Here is a 16,014-nt window from a genome sequence, read left to right as displayed (position 1 = left end):
GCTAGTGCTGTTGAGAGTATACAGTATACTTTCCCCATATTTCTAGGTTTTATTTTGCCTCACTTCAATATGTTTTATTACTTCCTCTTTCTGTAACTAGAATACGTATGATAAATTTCTCTAATTTGACTCTGCTTCTCTCAGAGTCAAATCTGAATTGTGCTGAGGAGACACACACAAAGCAAAAGATCATATTTTACTAACATGGAGCACTCCAGTTGAGATTCTTGAATCACAGGGGGTTGGACTAGATGACCCTCAGGATCCCTTCCAACTCTACACTTCCATGATTTGATTATTCTGGAAGCCGTTCAGAAACTCCAGCAGTGGCCTTATAGCTCAGAGAGCCATCCTGGAGCTAGGCACTTACAGTGGTACCTCGGGTTAAGTACTTAATTCGTTCTGGAGGTCTGTTCTTAACCTGAAAGTGTTCTTAACCTGAAGCACCACTTTAGCTAATGAGGTCTCCTGCTGCCGCCGCGCCGCCAGAACACGATTTCTGTTCTCACCCTGAAGCAAAGTTCTTAACCTGAAGCACTATTTCTGGGTTAGCGGAGTCTGTAAGCTTAAGCGTATGTAGCCTGAAGCGTATGTAACCTGAGGTACCACTGTATAATGACTCAAAATATTTGAGTGCATTTGGACATTGGAGTGACTTATAGAAACCAACACCTGAGTTTAAAATATAACACAAGAGACAGCCATTGGTTGAAGAAACTGGCTTCATCATCCATCCTTGTTTTCTACTTTGAACTATTTGCTAAATCTGGAGACCAGTGGGCCAAACACAAAAATCTGTCGCATACGCTGATCTACTAAAATGCAAGGTGTTTTAATGAATTACTCACACCTGCATATTTCCAGAAGGGGAAAGTGGGGGTGGGTAGGTGCAGGTGGCCGGCAGGAGAGGGGGTGGAGAGAGAAACGCATCTAAGTTGGACAATATTTGTGTTTATACTGTCATGCCGACAGCCGAGCTGCTGTTAGGCTTGAGTTGAGACTTCAATTTAAAAGTCAGATGTGCAACATTTATTATCTTCCAAACCATTTCAAACTGCCAGGCTGAAACTTATCAACTGGGGTATAAATCTTGCTCAGAAAAGAGCGCACAAAATTTATTCCCTTTAAAAAGTGACAGAGGAATAAAACTCATGGCGTCCTAGGTAGCTCTGGGGCACAGCAATCCACACGGGGAACTGAGGAAGCACAAAGCTGCATATTTCATACCCTCCAACATTTCTCAGGTGAAAATAGGGACATCCAATTCTACATCAGGAAGTTTCTGCTGTGTTCGATCTCCCCCACACGTAGATGTCATAGACACAGGACTTTTTTCAGCAGGAACTCACCGGAACTCAGTTCCAGCACCTCTCAGGTGGGTTCCACTGCCATTCTGAGAGAACAAGGGAAGGTGTTCAGGGAGAGTTCTGGCACTTCTTTTTCTAGAAAAATAGCACTGAATATACACATATACACCTATCACCTTGAGGCAATTACAACCTCTCTGTCTCACCAACCACACAGGATTTTTATAAAGAAAAAATGTGCGAGGGAAGGGATTGTGTACAACACCTTCAACAGATAAATGGAATGAAACAATATTTTAGCTGTAAGCTGCCTTGAGTCCCTGTCAGGTAGAAAGGCAGCATACAACAACAACAATAAAAACCACAATGGAAACTGTGAGATCAGGAACATACCAGAGAGTAAATCCTCTTGAACTCAGTGGGACTTACCGGTAGTTCTGAATTAAAATGCTTAGGATTGCAGTGTGAGGCTGTAGTCTTTATCCAGTTACCTGAGACCAAGCTCCATTGAATACAGTGGGACTTACTTCTGAGTAAACAGCGTAAGGCTCCATTTACAATAAAGGAATAAACACTCTACATGTTTCCTAAAAAATAATAATGGCTTGCTGCTGAAAATAGGGATGTCCTATCATGCCCTCCAACATTTCCCCGATGAAAATAGGGACATCCTAAGAAAAAGCAGGACATTCTGGGATCAAAAATCAAATCAATCAAATCTGGGACTGTCCCTGGAAAATAGGGACACTTGGTGGGCCTGATATTCACCAGTGCATTCCCAAAGGTGGACCAACAAGAGCCGGGTAAAGAATGCGACCCATCAGAATATTGCAATGGCTCTCAGGGCAGGGCTGCTGCCGCCTGTTTTATTCTGCTCTGAGATGAATCCTGTAGGAGCAGTTCCAGTGAGAAGAGAAAGGGTTGGGGGTGGGGAGGAAACACAGCCTTTTTATTTTCTGTTTTTCTTCACTGGCTGCTTAGATGAGCACCCAGGGACCTTGGATGCCCGGCCTGCTCTTAAATAGCATCTTTAATTGCTGCACATGGCATTAAGTTCATCCAAACAATTCGGCAAATAACAGTTGATGAATGGCATTCTTTAAAGCTGTGCGGAATGAATGGATGGAGACAAATGGCCATAATCCAACACAAATGTAAGCACTCATGTCCCCATTGATTTCAATAGGCTTAAGTACATTTCTGTGCTAAATTGCGGCCAGCGTTTCCTTTTTCTGAGAAGGAGTGCGAACCGTGTCAAAGGAAAATAAATGGAGGGTGGCGACAGTTTGTGTGCACATACTGCCTTAAATATATGCTCAATAAGGGTGCTTTTTACAGGACGAACATGCTGATAGGTGGTTCAATATTTCATGCTTAATTATCAAAAAAGCTACTGTATTGAAGTGGCACACTGTGTGTCATTAAAAAGTTCATAACAGATCTATCCAAAACTTATTTTGCATGTTCTTTTATTAAAGAAGCCCAACAGTTATTTATTTCTGGTTCTTTCATCTTAAATAGGGCATATTCCCAATCCTCAATGTAACTGCTGGGGCACTCCTGAGGTAGTTTTTTAAAAAATATAAATTTACATCTTGGAAAGTGAATGCTCAGCATTTGCTATTGCTGCAAAGGGGTAGAAATGCCACCAAGTGTTTCATTTCCAATATAAGAACTGAAACACAATCATCCTAGCCCTCGTTTTAGTTTCAGGTTCTTAGCTGCCATATGAAGAAGCACCATTTTCTCATAACTGTACCTATACTATACAGTTGTACCTCAGAAGTCGAACAGAATCTGTTCCGGAAGTCCATTTGACTTGCAAAACGTTCGGAAACCAAAATGTGGCTTCTGATTGGCTGCAGGAAGCTCCTGGAGCCATCTGGAAGCTGTGGAAGCCCCGTCAGACATTCGGCTTCCAAAAATAGTTGGCAAACCGGAACACTCGCTTGCGGCCTTCGGGAGCCAAAACATTCGAGAACTAATCTGTTTGAAAACCAAGGTACTACTGTATTATTTTCCTACTGAGCTTCGTGCCCCCTGCATTCCCATCACCCACTATGAATTGGAGCAACTGCATGTGCAGACTCTCACGTGATGTAAGCTATTGATTTCCAAAGGTTTTAAACTGCATGGGGAGGTTCCACAAGTACAGGAAGCCGCCTTCTTCAGACAGTCATCTTCTAACTCTTGGGCACTTACAGGTATGGGGGTAGAGCTGTCCTGCACCTCTCCCCTCCTCTGCTCATGCCTGAATAGGGCTTAAGGAATTTCAGTAAGCAACAGAGAGCCAGTGGGGTGTTGTGGCTAGAGTGTTGGACTATAGCCTGGGCAACCAGGGTTCAAATCCCCACCCGGCCATGAAGCTCACTGGGTGACCCTGGGCCAGGTACACCCCCTCTGCCTAACCTGCATCACAGCAATATTGTGGGGATTAAATGAGGAGGAGAACCATGACCACCATCTTGAACTCACTGGAGAAAGGTGGGATAGAAATGTCATTTTTAAAAAGCTGGGCATGCCCAAAGATAGTAGGGTTTAGATAATTCTTCATGCCAACCATTCAAACAATGCAGGCACAAAAAAGAGAAATTGCTGAATCTCAGTTTCGGTTATTAAAAGGTTACAATTCCATTGATTCCAAGTCAGGGCTTGTGGATGTGCTGGATTCTATGTCTGGGCAGATTTATTATTGAGTTTCACTAGCATCAGTAAACCTCACAGGAGGTTCATTTGCCACAGGATAGAGGTCTGATCTGAGGTGTTGTTTGGGGTTTTTGTTGTTGTGCGGGAGGGGTTTGTTGGTGTTGTTTCCTGTATCTTTATTTTAGATCTTCTTGTGATCTGTGTGGAAATGGTTCCGTTTGGTTGTGTGTATTTTAATGTTTTCTTTATTTTTCATGACTACTTTTGTTAAAAAACGCTGTCATTTCTTTTAGGTGAACAGGGAGATGGGGGAAGGCATTTGCTTATCCTTAACTCAATGTTTCTTTGTGGGCTAGGAGTGGAATAAAAGGCATTTCTTTTGCATCTGGTATCTACTTCGGGAACAATCCACTAGGAAATCTCCCATGCAAACACCCATTGAAAAGAAATCCTGTTGAAGTTTGCTGTTTTGGTATTTATATCAGTGAGGCTTGCTTGCTAGCAGATTGGGCATAAATATAGCCACGGGCAACACAATTTTTCTGATAGAGCATAAGGCCTCCTTTAGGAGGAAGGGTAAGGTATAAATTCAACCAATAAATAAGGTGCTGGAAAGATTTACTAGCTCAATATGAGAGTTAATACAGTTTAGTTAACGGTAATGAGAAAAAAATTATACTCAGTGCTGTTTGGTATGCCAGCTAAGAACCTGAAACTAAAATGAGACTGGAGGGTGTGATGAATTATAGCAAAAAGCAAAACAGGTGTGACATAAAGCTACATTATCTAAAAGGGAGATTTGTGCTTTCATAAATTGATTTATAAACTCATTTTATTTTTAATTAAATTTTGGACAGCAAAAGTAAAATATCTTCACCTTACATTCTGCCAGACAGTCCTGATTCTGTACTTCATTATTTTTCTGCTTGCTCAAAGCGACGGGAATGACAAGACAAGAGAATTTCTCTTTCCGCCTAGAGAATGACAGAGGTAATAATAGGCAGCAAAACTGCAGATACAGTGAAAGATCCATGGAGCTGTGGTATATAACTAAAGGAAATTAAGTGGATAGATGTTCCTGGCACATTTGAGATAGGACATTGCACTTACTTCTGCTTTTGAGCTCACAGAATAAACCTGTGCATTTTGTTGTTCAGCAACTCTGGAGTTCTGTTGTAATTATATGTCTATCAACTTAACATGAAATGCATTCCTTTTTGTTCCAAAGAGGTCATTTATTGGTATATTGCACCATTGTTCAGGTAAGCTGGACATCTTCACACATCTTCATTGCTGGTTCCATTTTTGAGGACTATGAATTCTTCCCTTTGTGAGTTACAGTATAAACTGACCTGATCCAAGCCACCCAGAGTAAAATGCAGGTTAGTTATACCTACCAGCTTTTGCACATCCTGAAAGTTAAGAAACATTTTTTCTTGGGTTTAAAAAATGTATCAAAATGAGTTTAAAGCTGTGTGCTGTATTATCAGAAGAAGAAAATGTTAGAAATGCATACAGTGGTACCGCGGGTTAAGTACTTAATTCGTTCCGGAGGTCCGTTCTTAACCTGAAACTGTTCTTAACCTGAAGCATCACTTTAGCTAATGGGGCCTCCTGCTGCCCCAGCACAATTTCTGTTCACATCCTAAAGCAAAGTTCTTAACCCAAGGTACTATTTCTGGGTTAGCGGAGTCTGTAACCTGAAGTATATGTAACCTGAGGTACCACTGTATTTTGAAGCCTATGCTTAACTGCGCACCTAAATGAATTCATCTTGTACAGATTAATGTGGAAACAGGACTTCTGAATGAATACAAGTGAAAGTGGCACGAACTGGATTTGTCCATTCCTTTTGAGGACTGCAGCACAGATTACATTTCGCATATGGAGGAGAACTAATGCAAAAATATTTTTCTTCTTGATCCCCACTTTCTAATTATACCTCTGTGCTAAGGGATTTAATAGGCAGAAGTGTTGCTACATCTTTTAATTAATCAGTATTTATGTACTTGTCTTATGAGCATTTGTTGCCTGCCAAAGCTCTGATCCAAATATTTTTGTACACAATAGCAATGAAATCACCAGTCTGTAGTGATGCTCCAAACCGCAGGAGAGTAGCCAGCAATGCTCCAAGCCCCAGGTACAGTGGAATACCCCAGGTCCCTGCTTGGAATACAGTGGAATGCTCCAAGCCCCATTGATTTCAGTGGGGCGTAATTGCAATTATCTTAGTCCACCTCACACACACTCTTTTCCAAAAGAATGGCCATAAAATTAATTGCACTTTTGTTTTCCTCATGATTACATGAACTCTGACTATCTGGAAATGTCTCCAGCATAGGAGAAGAACTGCAGATACAAGCAAAACCCAAACCGGAAGCATTATGAGAGGAAAACAATTCCAAGTGAACAAGCCCAAAATGTCACTCATTACATCACCAAGTGGGATGGCTGAAATCCGTTCATTTGGTACATCCATACACACTGACAGCAAATTTTCTGGGTGAAATTTTGTGTGTTACTGCTCTGTTAGTAAAGTACCTTCATTTTACATTAATGGACCCATCCTTCAAAGCAAATTAGGTAAGGTAAAGGTAAAGGGACCCCTGACCATTAGGTCCAGTCGTGACCGAGTCTGGGGTTGCGGCGCTCATCTCGCTTTATTGGCCGAGGGAGCTGGCGTACAGCTTCCAGGTCATGTGGCCAGCATGACTAAGCCGCTTCTGGCGAAGCAGAGCAGCGCACGGAAACGCCGTTTACCTTCCCGCCAGAGCTGTACCTATTTATCTACTTGCACTTTGATGTGCTTTCGAACTGCTAGGTTGGCAGGAGCAGGGACTGAGCAACGGGAGCTCACCCCATTGAGGGAATTCGAACCGCCGACCTTCTGATCAGCAAGTCCTAGACTCTGTGGTTTAACCCACAGCGCCACCCGTGTCCCCATTTGGTACATATTCATTTGGTACATCTATACACATTGACAGCAAATTTTCTGGGTGAAATTTTGTGTGTTACTGCTCTGTTAGTAAAGTACCTTCATTTTACATTAATGGACCCATCCTTCAAAGCAAATTAGGTACTTTGCAGTAATTATTGGTCCCACAAAGTAAGGAGCTTTACATGCACCATGGCCTTGAATGCCCTTCTGCCTCATTGTTGCATGCATAAATGTACAATTTTTAAGAAGCTATCACAGAGTAAATGTCTCCACTGACCTGCTAGAAATAGGTCTCACAAGGGAAGTGGAGTTTTGCATAAGAATGGACATTACAATTAGCAGAGGTTCTGCAGGGGAGGGACCTTCGCTGCTGGAATTTCTTTTCCTCTCGTGGCGAACTCTCATTCTGAGAAGGAAAAACACACACACACACTCGAAATGGCTCTCATTAACTGGAGACTTTACTTTGTATTAATGGAATAAAACTGCGAAAGAGCTGGAGTTTGCTGACCTTTGGCCATTGCTATATGGTTTCCGTATTCACTTAGGAAAATGAAATTCTGTATGGACTAAAGTTAACTAGGAAAGTTCTCTGCGGAGCTATAATCACTTTCACTTTTTTGGGAAGCCAAGAAAAACACTGAAACTCAGTGGCATGGAGTATATTGATGGTGCTTTGCTGCTAGCTTATTAATGAAGGTGCAAGGGACCTTTTTGTAGCCCAAGAGCTGCATTCCCTCCTGGGCAAACTTCAGAGCGGGTGGGGCAGAGGCAAAAGTGGGTGGGGCACTTGTACAACAGACAATTTCCTACACACTCTCACGCAGTTGTAGAAGTCAGTTGGCCCATAACTTGTTAGACTTGGCCCCAACACACTTCGACCAGTGTGATCACTGGTCTACAAGAAAGAAGATTCCACCTAAACATTAGGAAGAACTTCCTGACAGTAAGAGCTGTTCAACAGTGGAATTTGCTGCCAAGGAGTGTGGTGGAGTCTCCTTCTTTGGAGGTCTTTAAGCAGAGGCTTGACAACCATATGTCAGGAGTGCTCTGATGGTGTTTCCTGCTTGGCAGGGGGTTGGACTCGATGGCCCTTGTGGTCTCTTCCAACTCTATGATTCTATGATTCTATGATCAGCAGAGTATGCACAGCAGTCTTGAAGCAGAAGACCAGAGTCATCCTGCTTTCCAGTAGGCAGCCTTTTCCAGAGTTCCTGGTTAAGAAAACTCCTCTCCCACTGAGGTGGAATCTACACACATATAAAAACAGTTCTGAAAATGCTTTTTTTTTTTTAAGCATTTTAAAAAATACATTGAATTTTCCATAAGGCTCACCATCTCCATCTCGTGTCACACTGTACATTGCACTTAAAACACACTTAAAACTGTCAACTGTATAGCCAAGTCCTCAGTTTTATTGTCTCATGGCACAATACAAGCTGCCTGAACTTTAAGTGATGGCAGTACATCATAGAAACAACTCCTAGGGGCTTTATTGCCCCCCCATAAAATATTTGAGGAAGCCAGGCCCCCGCCCCCCAGTTGATGGGCATTGCCATTCAAATGGTGTGCACACACTGCATTGTGTGATCAGTTATGCAGGGTGGGGCATACCTAGGCCCACCAATATTTTATTCAAGTTAGCATTCCTGCGGTAGATCATTAACTAATCTACTATAATACTGTTCTTCCGATCTTAGAAGTACAGCTCATGAGGTATCTGTCTAAATGAGCTTGAGTGTGGGTAAGAGATGCAATAGGAATAATCCCATGCTTGATTTCTAGACAAAGAGATGCTTAGATCATTCTAGCTGCGTGTTCAGACCCAGAAACCTCCCCCCTAAATAAATTCACGCTTGACTCAAATTTTAGTTTGGTTTTTGGCAGAATTTAGGCCACAACTTTATTGATTACAGAAAGTGAGTGGTTGCATAGGGTTTGGTTCGACTAGCTCCCTGCCATGCAGGTAGCGCTGTCCCAGGGTTCCAGCATAGGTCAGTCAAGGATGAACACCTGGATAGGCAGAAAGTCGGGAACAGACTATGTCTGCCACACAGATGTCCCACTGGACTCAGGCATGGGCACAACCCCCTCTCAAGGGTTGACCAAACCATTTGAGTCCCTGGATTCCTGTAACGGAATACCCTTCACATAAGGATAACGAGAGCATTATCCCATCCCTATCACCTGAACCAGAGCCTATCAGCAACCTTACAAGTTGTGACGATTTGCTACGCGGCAGGCAAAACCCAAATGGCAACAGCCAATCAGCCAAGTGGGAATATTCCAGCCGTGCCCCTGTCCTAACGACAGACGACACACGACGGCATAGCAAGATCAAGAGCAAAAGCCCTAAAAGTAGGGAGAGGTGGGCGGGTGTTCCGAATGCACATGGCGAAAGAGGAAGCTCTGGGTCACTTGCATGGGTATATAAAGGTCCCTTGATCCATTGGCCAGATTGAACCCAACATCGAGGGACCTACCAATCGGGTGTTGTGGCTGACCAATCTTACCCACCCACAACACAGGGTTTCGGTTTCCAGGTCTCACCGCAACACGTGCCCCCTTTAAGGGAGGACACGATATATCAGAACCTCTGAAGGTAGAACTAAAATATTGCAAGGGAGATAAAACTCTGAGTCTCTTCCTCTTCCTGATATAGTATAACATCACATGTGACATGACATCATTAAACTGTGCATCATGGTCAAAAACATGAGGTGAGGGTGAGGAGGTGCACTGCAGAATGACACCAGAACTAAGTGCCATTGCAATCATAGGCTTCTAGAGTTCATATTTTGTGGGGATTTAGCCAAATCATGACATCAGACCCAATCCCAAAGTGAAGTAGGTCAAGAATACAGTCGTCCATTTCTAAACTTCAATTCATTGCTATAGAATTTCTACAGAAAAAAGTTCTCCCAGCCCCCCAGTAACAATCATTTCTTCGATCTTTGCCATTTTATTTATAGATTTATTGTTGAATGCTAAAATAGGCATCTAAGCGGTTTACAAATGATAAGGAAGAACTTTCAGAACTGTTTGATTGTGGAACGGATTCCCTCAGAAGGTGGAAGAGTCTTCTTCACTGGAGGTTTTAAACAGAAGTTGGCTCGCCATCTGCCATGGGTGCTTCAGTTGAAATTACTGAATTGCAGGGGTTGGGCCAGATGACCCTCAGAGTCCCTTTCAACTCTACAATTCTATTCTGAACCAAAAGAAGATGGAATATGAGAAAAGCGGTGAGTCATCACTGGCACAGCTACCGCCAAGTGTTAGGCTGTAAAATACTTACCCGAGAGTGTTAATACATTTCTTAAGTGGAAAAATGTAATCCACCAAGTTACATTTCTTCATGGACTCCAGCAACTGCTTTCAAGACTATCAACTCCTGAATAGACCACCAGTGGCCAGAGACACCATCTTGCTTATCAGACATTACTGATTTTATTTAATCAATAACATTTGCATGCTGCTCAGCAACTGACATTATCCAGTAGTGTTAAGCTGTAGCTTAATAGCCATAATTTTGTTGTAAACACACACAGAGAAAGAAGCAAAAGCTAAGATAAAGAACCACAATAAAATAGATAACCCAAACCAGAAAAAACAACAATAAAACCACCAGCAGCAAAGAACATAAAACAGTAGGAAAACAAAACAGCACTACAATAAGTTAGCTTTACAATTGAATAAAAATAAGGTATTCACTTGCTTAAAGACCCATGTGTCCTTTAGGGAAGATAAGCCCAATGAAGAAACTGCCAGCGAAAAGCTGCATACTCATAACACATTTAAATTACGTTGAAAGCATGTGACTTCCTTCAAAGAATCCTGGGTATTTTGCAAAGGGTGCTGGAAATTGTAGCTTATGAGGGGGGAGCACTATAGTTCCCAGAATCTTTGGGGAAAACAATGTGTCTTCAATGTTTTATTTTTATTTTTTTATTATGATCATCATTTGTATACAGCCCTATACTCATAGATCTCATAGCGGTTCACAACATAAAATGTGGGTATATATGGTAGCTTTTTGGTTTTGAAAGTTTTATTTAATTTGTATTTGCTGCTATATTTTGTCCACTTGTTTTCAACTGCTGCTTCATTGATAAGTTTTTGATATTGTGTATGTTTTATTAATTTGTAAACCACCCTGGGATTCATTTGAATGGAGAACTGTTCAGAAGCACAATGAATGATAAAACAGTTGTTCTTGAGCTATTTTGAGGCCAAAAGGTTAACTCTCATAGTCCACCTCCCCCAATAGATTATAAATGTGTTTCTTACAAATCTCAGGGTTACCCCAAGCTTGCTGATTTCTCAGTTGCCCTATTTTGGCTACAATCCAGGTAACACTCACCACTGGAGTTTGGTACTTGAAGAAGTGATGATACGGTAATGAAAAGCAATGAATGCCTGAGAGTGCAAGTCAATTGCTTACTGTGTTTACTGCTAAGAAGTAAACGAATCATTAAAGTGAAATTGCACATAGATATTTTGAATAATTTGGCTTCTGACTGTTTGATGCTGTACGCATTTCCAGCTAGACATGTAGATTAGATGCTTTATATATACTTTATATAATGCTTTATATAGAGAGAGGTAAGCTCGCATTATAATGTCAGTTGCACTTTTTTTCTTCAACCTCACAAAAATTTAAAACAAATGTTTGGAGGCTCTGTTTGTATTTTGTCGATACCCGGCCCTGAGGCGCATGATTCCGGCTAATCAAATAACGTGCAGCAGCATTGTGTTCACTAAATTACCTTGCAATGGAGAGAGGATCAGTAAATGAAAATAATGAACGGGAAAGGATGAAATGGGCATACCCTGCCTTCAAGTACAAAGAATCCTTTTTTGTGTTAACATAAGGAACTGTCTATTTAGACTACAAAACACATCTCTCCCAATATGTATTTATCCATCCATCCTTAAAAGAGTAAATGGCAGGATATTATGGGGCTATCTCATTTTATCTTCCAAATAAGCCTGTAATCCAGTTAGTCACAGAGATAGCGGCCTACTTGAGTCAATCCAGTGAGCTTTCTCTCTCCAAGTCTCCCTGTTTTCCAGATTTACAGAAGCCATCCTAATTCCTGATTTGGTCCCAGAACGTCCCACTTTTCCTTAAAGGTAAAGGTGAAGGGACCCCTCACCCCGTCGCGGGGATTCGAACCGCCAACCTTCTGATCGGCAAGTCCTAGGCTCTGTGGTTTAAGCACAGCACCACCTGTGTCCACTTTTCCTTAGGACGCCCCTATTTTCATATGAGAAACGTTGGAGGGTATGGAGTTATGTGACCCCTGAACCAAGGAGAACAGTAACTATACAAGCTTTAGAAGACACCTGAAAACAGTCCTGTATAGGGAAGTTGTTTAATGTTTAATGCTTTGTAATGTTTTTATATATTTTGGAAGCCGCCCAGAGTGACTATGGCAACCCAGTCAGATGGGTGGGGCATAAATAATAAAATTACTATTAGTATTGAATAGGATGTCCTCACCTTCATTGGAGAAATGTTGAAGGGTATGGAAGAGCTGTTTAACCCATTATGCTTTGTAATTGGGCATTCCAGTGTTACTTAAGACACACCTAAAATAACCATAAAATAACACAAGAAGGGCCTTGACAGATCAGACCAAAAGTCTGTCTAGTCCAGCATCCACAGGGTGAACCCAGATGCCTGTGGGAAGCCCACCAGAAGGAGTAGAGGCCACTAGCCCTCTCCTCCTCCTGCTTTGTAGCAAATGGCTGTCAGAAGAAGAGGTATAATTCTTCCAAATCCAAAGGTTCCACATTATCACTGGTATATTTAGAATTTTGTTCAAGAATTGTGTTTGTGATTCCGACTTCCTAGACTAATGCATGGATCTAAATTAAGTTGTTATTCAGTCTTTGCATTTCTCCAAATTTTGGGGCACAGCTCAAAAACATGTACCAAAATGTATATACAAATAGTGTATTTAGTCTGCATTTCCTTCTGTTTACACCAGGTAGTCAATCACTGGGGAAAGAAAGAGGCAATGAGTAAGCCACTCAGACGAAAGCAGAAAGTCAACATCGGTGGCACACCTCATTTTATATACAATAAACCTGGACACCGAGGGGAAATGAAGAAAAGGATTCTGCAACAGCATTGCTAGCAGAAGTGTCAGGAGTATCTTCTTAGCTCTTCAGAAGGTGCTGGGAAAGTATTACAGTTGTCAACTTTGCCACCTCATTTTGCTCTCACGGCACTTATCTACTTTCTGAGGGAAGCTAAGAGGCTTGCGTTCCTGGGCTCTTTGGGATTCTTACCATGAGTACCTTTGAAAAGCAGCTCTATCTCTGGGGCCAGAAGACACTGGGGATCTCATGATTATCCCTTTTCGTCTCCTCAGTTGTCCCAGGAGACAGTCCTTCAAATCCCAAACATCCTCTTTTTCAGTTCCGTCAGGGTGTGAAAAAAGGATTATATTTTTGGTCCATTTTCTATTCAAGGCACAGGGAATGCAGAGCCTCAATACATTTCCTTGGCTGTGTCAGCCAGGACAAACCATACTTTTAGGGTTTCAAACTATAGATATGGGATCTATAAGTATTGGCAAACGGGAAAGAATCTGCAGTGATAGATTGTGGCATCCTAAACCAGGGCCAGATTAAGAACTTTAGAGGCCCTAAGCACTTAAAAGATTTTGGTGTCCTCATATATACCTAATTCAAACTATAAACAATAATAAACTGTAAAATAAAATTGTATTTTTCAAAATGAAAAAAATCTACAGTAAGATGGAAAATAATGTTTATTTTTGTCTACTTCCACTTTATTTATATTTGATTTTTTTCTCCTACTTTTTCTAATTGCAAAGTACTTCAGCAGATCCTCAGAACGAATCTTACATAACACATCTGCTTCTGTACTTAGTAGAGATAAGGCATCCAGAGTGCCTTGCTGCATAGTTGTTGTTGGGTTTTTAATATACTTTAATATACTCTGTTATTACCAACAGAGAATCTTGAGATTTCAGTGTTAAGTTAGCTGCATGGAGGCAAAATCTGAAACTAGGACATTCCAGACAGATTTCCACTGTTGTGCGATGCCAACCTCAGATGTAGAGTCGATCTGTTCAGCTGTTTAAAAGCATCTTTTCGTGATTAGTTATAATTTTCTGTCGGAGCCAGCATTTGAGTCAATTCAATGAGGAATCATTCATTGCGTAAAGTCTCTGCAAGCTGCAAACAATTTATCCCTGAGGGGACAAGACCAAATGCTGAAGCTGAAGCTGAAGCATATCAACTTGCTACTGAGTAATTTGAAGTGTTCATAGAATAAGAATATCCTCACGTTGGACGGCTTACAATCTCACTTTTTGATATTGTTTTCTACCATGCTTTGGTGCAGATTAAGCTTCCCAGCCATGAATAAAGAAAAGAAAATCTGAACTGATCCTCTTCCTACTGTAGAAGAGAGGCACTGGCCATGGCATTGTCAGCAGTCAAAACTCCCATCTGTGCGCAGACAAAGCAGGTGGTCCTGTTTTATATAGATGCATATTGCCAGATTTTTATAAATATGTGCTTTTTGCAGGACGGTGTATTTTAGCCCGTTTTGCATAAGGTATACCCCTCTTTGCCAGGAAGGTCAACGCATGTCAAACATTATAATTGCTACAATACTTTCATTTCCCTAGCTAGCTAGCTATCACATTGGTCTCTCTCCCTACCTCCCATGTAAAGTTTGGTTTGCATGGGATCATCACTTGTATCCTAAGATAAAACTTGTGGTCCAGGTATGGCTAAAAGTTCATGATTAACTCAGGTCACCAGTCAGCTCCCAGGAAGGGATTTCCTCACAAGTCTGCTAGGTGTATATCTAATGATCTATTAACTATACCACACTAGCTCTTGTTAAATATAATTAATTAATTGACACTGAAATGAAGAATGCCTGGGTGTGTGCTGCTAACTCTGGGGAAATTCCATTGAAGCTAAAGAAGTGCTGCTCTCTGAGCTTTAACTAGATGATAATTAACTGCGAATGTTCTCTGCTCTTGAACTGAGTGTGTGCTTTTTGATCATATGACAAAGATATTCGGTTGCAAATCTCCATTTTGAAAGGGAGTTGCCTTTAGTCCTTTGTTCCCAGGCTCTGTGGGAGTAAGGATGTGTAAATGAGCCTCTCTGAGAGTGACTGCAGCTCCAGGCAAAATGGAGGCTGTAAGGAGACAGACCTTTGTTCCTAGGTCCATTTTTTTTTAATAAGATGCTGAGGCTGTGCTGGACATGCACCAGTTGTATGGAGTTATTTGGATGTCTCACCATTAGTTTTGTTCTGTTCTGAGGAAAGTTCTGCAAGTAGAAGTTTTGAATAGTATCTAACTGATCTGGACAATGTTAGTTTTTATGCACTCAGTTGCTTCAAGCTGCACAATTTTAATATCTGCAATAGCTCTGCACCTGTTAGATCTCAGCAGGCGTACAGTGTTCAGTTCTGGGTGAAAAGCTTTAAGGAGGATATTGACAGGTTTGGTCACAAGAATGGAAAGCAAGTCATACGAATGTAAGAAGAGCCTTGATGGATCAGGTCAAAGGCCCATCAAGTGCAGCATCCTCAAAGGTCAACATGATGCCTATGAGAAGCCTGCATGTGGAACCTGAGCACAGCAGCAGTCTTCCCTCTTGCAGTTCCCAGCAATGGGTATTCAGAGACATATTCCTCTGACTGTGCAGCTAAAACAAAGCCATCATGATAAGTAGCCACTAATAGTCCTATGAGAGGGGAAATGGCGGGGCGTGTGTATGTGTGTGTGTGTGAGAGAGAATTTTATATTTAGCCTGGAGAAGACTAAGTAAGGAACATGTTAGCCCTCTTGAAATACTTAGGGGAGCAGCACACATTAGAGGGCAAAGACTTACTCCCTGCTATCTCAGAAGGTATGAATAGATCTAATCAGAAAGCCTTATTGTATTTTTCCTACATGGACCTACTCTTCATTTACTCTGTATTTCATTTATCTTCATCTTATTCAGAACACGTATCTCATTACGTTCAAAGAACATGCAAGCATGTGTTTACAGTAAGTACACTTGAATTTAGTGGAAATATTTTTCCAGGGGTCACTACAGAAGCTATGGAACTGTTGT

At 41.5% G+C, this 16,014-nt stretch overlaps 1 long non-coding RNA gene across 2 annotated transcripts in view; it reads left to right on the top strand.

Moving 5' to 3' along the window:
• The first annotated feature begins 582 nt into the window (after window positions 1-582).
• LOC310660072 overlaps window positions 583-16,014 on the top strand; it is a 53,202-nt gene continuing 37,770 nt past the window's right edge. The window contains exon 1 of one of the 2 annotated variants that reach the window (XR_014503116.1): window positions 583-602. This is a non-coding gene — a long non-coding RNA (uncharacterized lncRNA). The remainder of the gene's footprint in view (window positions 603-16,014) is intronic. The other variant, XR_014503117.1, reaches the window with a different exon arrangement.

The sequence above is a fragment of the Podarcis tiliguerta genome (assembly GCF_965153285.1).
Source record: "Podarcis tiliguerta genome assembly, chromosome: 11".
Taxonomy (NCBI): domain Eukaryota; kingdom Metazoa; phylum Chordata; class Lepidosauria; order Squamata; family Lacertidae; genus Podarcis; species Podarcis tiliguerta.
The sequence above is the reverse complement of the archived record's forward strand: the minus strand, read 5'-3'. Positions and strand labels throughout refer to the sequence as shown.